Raw genomic sequence first — 5,125 nt, 5'->3', positions numbered from 1 at the left:
AGTTGCCATGGTCATGTTGTCTCTTCATAGGGACTGGGGTATTGGTGATAGGCCAGACCATGTTTTTGTTTGAAGGAATATGGATTTGGGGACTGTGGATTAGAAAAGCAGCTGAACACTTTAACTGCTGCTCAATGGGCCATCCTAGTAGGAGCATGGAAGACAGTAGTGCTGAGGGTGATTTGAACTGGGGAGCGGGGCTCAAGAGGTTTTAGAGGAGAAGACTATTAATATATGGTCTAGAGACCGTATTTGTGATATTTTGTTGAAGAAAGTGGCTGCTTTTTGCCCTTGCTGAAGAGTCTGTTTGAAGCTAAAAGCCTAGCATGGACTCTGTTGTATGGTTACTAGTGGTAATTCTAATGAAGATGTATAATGAAAAGGAGCAAGCCAAGCAAGGTAAATTATGAAATGTAAAACTGAGGAGAAAAGGAACATGAGAGAGTGGAGTGGAGCTAAGGCCTGTGTTCAAGGAGATAAACAGATTAAGAAATGGAATAAAGGAGAGGTGACCTCAGGGCAAGAGCCCATCCAGCTAAATTTCCAACTTGTGAAAAGGAATGAAAGAAAAGCTTAGAGCTAGATAAGGTGGTGCATGCCTTAAATCCCAGCACTAGGAAGGCAGAGGCTTGTGGATCTCTGAGTTTGAGGTCAGTCTGGTCTACAGAGCAAGTTTAAGGATAGCCAAACTTAGGCAGTGAAGGGAAACATCAAAAACAGAAAGTTGCTGAAGATGTAATGGAGCAAGGAAGCCATGTTTCAGCCCCAGTAAGTAGCAGAACTTGGCAGCTTTGGCAACGTGGTTCTGGAATTAAGGATAGAAGAAAGGAGCTATGGAATTTGCCTCCATGACTAAGGAAAGCTGCTGAGGCCAGGTTTGTGTCAGCGGTGTCCCTGAATGGAGGCCCAGAGAAGCCATTTGTGAAGTCTAGGTTGCCTTAGAGACCCTAAGATGTTGGAGATGACAGAGCCGTGGGATACCTGCTCAGGAGAGCTGCTAACAGGGAGTGGAAAAAGCCCAAGAGAGAGAAGCATGTTACAGTCAACAAAGCTGAAAGAGTTGAGATCTGAAGAGTATTTTGACATCAGACATGGGGATGCAGAGTTTGGAGTTTGCCCAGCTGTTTTTTTGGTCTTTCTTTGGTCCAGTCTTTCCTTACTATGTTCCCTCCCTTACATTTTGAAATAGTAATGTATATCATATCCTGTGCCTTTATATGTTGGAAGTATGTGGTCTGTTTTGTGATTTTAATTGTACAGGGGATTACAGTTAAGGGATTGCATGAATCTCAGAAGAGACTTTGAACTTTAAACTTTTAAATAAGTTTGAGACTATGTTATAGACTATGGAGACATTTGAAGTTGGACTGAATGTATTTTTGTATTATGATATGGCTACAAGCCTTTGGGAATGAGAGAGTAGAATGAGGTAGTTTGAAAGAAATTGGCCCCTGAAGGGAGTGGCACTAGACATAGGATGTATGTCTGTCTTTGTTGGAGTAGGTCTGGCCTTGTTGGAGGAAGTATGTCACTGTGGAGGCAGGCTTTGACATCTCATATGTGCTAAAGCCACACACTGTATCTCAGACCACTTGTCTGCAAGTCAAAATGCAGGACCCTTGGCTATTTCTCCAGCACCATTCTGTCTGCTTGCACATCACCATGCTTTACCATGACGATAATGGACTAAACCTCTGAAAATGTAAGCCACCCCAATTAAATGTTTTTCCTTTATGAGTTGCCATGGTCATGGTATAGAGATACCATGGTATAGAGTCACATTAATAGAAACCCTAACTAAGACAATATGTATGTGTATTTCTGTTTGTGTTTATGGTTTTTTAAAAAAGATTTATTTTGCTTTTAATTGTATGTGTGCAGGTTTGTGTGGGTATGTGCACATGAATGTGGGTGCATGTAGAGGCCAGAAGCCTTCAATCAACCTGGTGTTGGAGTTCTAGGTAGTCGTGAAGTCCCTCATGTGGTGCCAGGAACCAACTCTTGTCCCTTGCAACAGCAATATTAGTTGTTATTGTTGAGCCATTTCTCCAGCCCACAAAGATGAAGGGCAGCCTGCCCTTGAACTCATGATTCCCATGCCCCTGCTTCTTCAGCATATCTTATCAAACATGTGCATGTTTTGTACTGGGGTTTGCTCTGTTCCTTTTGCCTGAGGCTGAGACCATGTGCTCTGGCTAGATATCACTGCAGGAGGCTGGCGGCCACTTGACTCCTCACGACTCTGCTGCAAGGATTCTTTGTCTTTTGGAATTCAAGCTGATGGGACAGTTCTAAGCCTGGACATGCAGCTAGAATACAGGAGAAAGACTGGGCGAAAGGGCCAGGGCAAAACCACAGCAGTTTTCAGATTTTTGAGTGGGATGTGGCATAAGTCTTGCTTTACTGTATACTACTGGCTAAGTCAAACAGTATAACTGAGCCCGATGGTTTCTGGTTAGTAGAAGAAGAATAAATACTCTTTCTGTAAAAGGACCAGTGAACCACAGTGGTAAGATGGATAATCTTCCTAATGGGATGGACACAGGAAAATATGAATAGTAGCATAATTTGTCCAGGCAAATACAGTAAATAGTCAAAAGATTAAGCTCTCCCTAAGCTTTTGACTTGATAATTCTCTACCTCAGAACTTAAAGAAAGAAAGCTAACAGGATATTTGAAAATGTGGAGTTCCACATTCTCCCTGTGTGAGAGGAATCCTATCTACAAGGAGTCCCTTTAGTGATGAAAATACTTCATAATGATAGACATCACTTACCTGTTCAAGTGTTATTATGGAAGAACACTTAATGTCAAAGGGAAATGTTCCCAATATTAAAAGGCCAAAGTCTATATAAAGTATATAACATTTATCCTACAGGTAAAATCATTTGTATAACTACATGTATGAAAAAATCAGGAAAATTACCTATCCATCACCTCAAAACATTTATCATTTCTCTACTGTGCAATTTAAAAAAATATTTCTTTTAGACACTTTGAAACATGGAATGCATTATTACCTGTTTTCATTTGCCTATGCAATTGCATACCGAACCTTCAATTCTTTTCTAATTATATCTTGCTACCTTGTCAGTATCTCTGTAACCCCTATCTTCTCCAGTCTGTGGTAACCACTGGTCTACTTTGGGCCTCATGAAATACAGTTTGAAAAGAGATATGTTTGTTTTTTGTATGTGTGTTCATGCATTCATGCACAATCCAGCAGTTTTTTTTGTATGTGTGTTCATGTATTCATGCACAACACAGCAGATGTGAGTGGTGCCCGTGGAGGCCAGAAGAGGCTCTTAGATTCTCTGGAGCTTAGTTATAGGTAGTTGTGAGCTGCCCAATGTGGGTGCTGGGATCCGAACTCGGGTCCTCTGGAAGAATTCTTAACCACTGAGCCTTCTCTCTATTCCCAAGATCACAAAAAAGAAAAGATTCTCTAGGGGCTCTAATTTATAAGACATGTTAAGTGTCTCCATTTAGTATAAGAGGAGCATAAAATGTATAATTTTTTATAGGTCTATCAGTGGTAATCTCATAAAAATAATTGCAAAAAGAAGAAACTTAGGAAATTCTTCAGTTCTCTCTCTCTCATCTTATAATGAGCAGGTTACTCTGTGAGGTGATGGGAGAGGCTTGTTTCTTGCTGTCTTCTTTTTCTTTCATTCTCAAGATGGTTTCTTCAAGGAAGAGTTTGTGTGCACACCCAATTTACCACACAGGGCTGGCATAGCTGGAGTGGAGGTGTAGGAGAAAAGTTGAAAATGCGGGTGTCCCTCATACATCTCTCTCTGGTGATCTTTTTTTGATGCACCTTTGAGCATTTACTGGGGCCCTGCAGAACTCTTCCTTGTTTAAAATATAAAGCAACAAGCTTTGCTCTGAGAAGTAAATCTATATATCTTCTTGACTGTTACCAGCATTTAGAAATAGTCCCACCATGACATGGTGACCCGACATCTGGGCTCAGGAGTTTACAATTTCCATCATGACAATGTTGATTTTAACACTCCTGGTAAAATGATTGGGCTATCATATTTTCACAGGGAAAATCTGTTGGAGCCAGTTTTTTTTTAAACACATCATTACCCATAATTAAGGCCACAAAAGATGTATTCAAGGGCTTTTGCAGGGGGTTCAGTACCCTGCACATACCAGCTTCTCATTTTTAACATGAGAAAGGATAATTTATAGCTTGGTAACATGGAACCGAAGGTTATGGCTTCCAGGTAACAGGAGGAATGGAGCACCTGAGCTCTTCTGTAGAGAAGGGTTAAACTATCTAGAGTTTTAAGTCCCGGCAGAACAAAGAAAGCTTTGAGACTTGCGCGTCGATGCAGATGTTTAGAACTAAGTTGTCTTCAAGAAAGGACATCAAGAATGTAATTGAATCCCTCTAAGGTTCTGATTTCAGTGCAACCTAATTCCAAACCAATTATCTTCTGTTCAAACCAATCAGTTGGTAGGTGTGCAGGGCCTTGATGTAATTTGTAAGACCCAGTTCAAAATGAAACTGTGAGGCATCCTTGTTCTAAAAACAGGAAAAATATTCTGTGAATGGTGCTGAAATAGAAAAAAAAATTCTTTCATAGTTTTCTATGACTTTTCACGGTATCTCTCTTTAACACAATCCTAGGTAAACATAGTCAAGTTATAAACCATTTGCATGAATTTTAGAAGTCATATACAATGGCCCTACTAATACAAATTCATCACCATTTCACCATTATGTAGAATCACCAAAATTAGAGAAGCTCATGTAAGGCTTTGTGTTTTGTTCAGAGCAATGGAAGCCTGCCTTAAAACAGCACAACCCTTTTAACACTGTGGCTTGCACACTTCCTATTAATACACCGTTTTATTTTTTTCCTTCCCTTCCTCACCATCATCTAGCTTATGTGGAAAAGTAACATGACTGAGAAATAGTGACGGGCTTCCTTTCCCATTTCTGGTTCTGAGAACACCATTGGCTCCTTTCTGTAGTTGAGACAAGTTCTGATTCAAATGGAGACTGAGCGTCCCTCGGCTGTGAACTTTCCTTCTTAGTTATAACAGTAGTTTGCTTTTTTTTTTTTAAGTCTAGGTTTTGCTAACCTACTCCATGCGATAGGTACCCAGA

This window comes from Peromyscus maniculatus, chromosome 12 (genome assembly GCF_049852395.1).
Source record: "Peromyscus maniculatus bairdii isolate BWxNUB_F1_BW_parent chromosome 12, HU_Pman_BW_mat_3.1, whole genome shotgun sequence".
In the NCBI taxonomy this organism is placed as follows: Eukaryota; Metazoa; Chordata; class Mammalia; order Rodentia; family Cricetidae; genus Peromyscus; species Peromyscus maniculatus.
Note: the sequence above shows the minus strand (reverse complement) of the source record.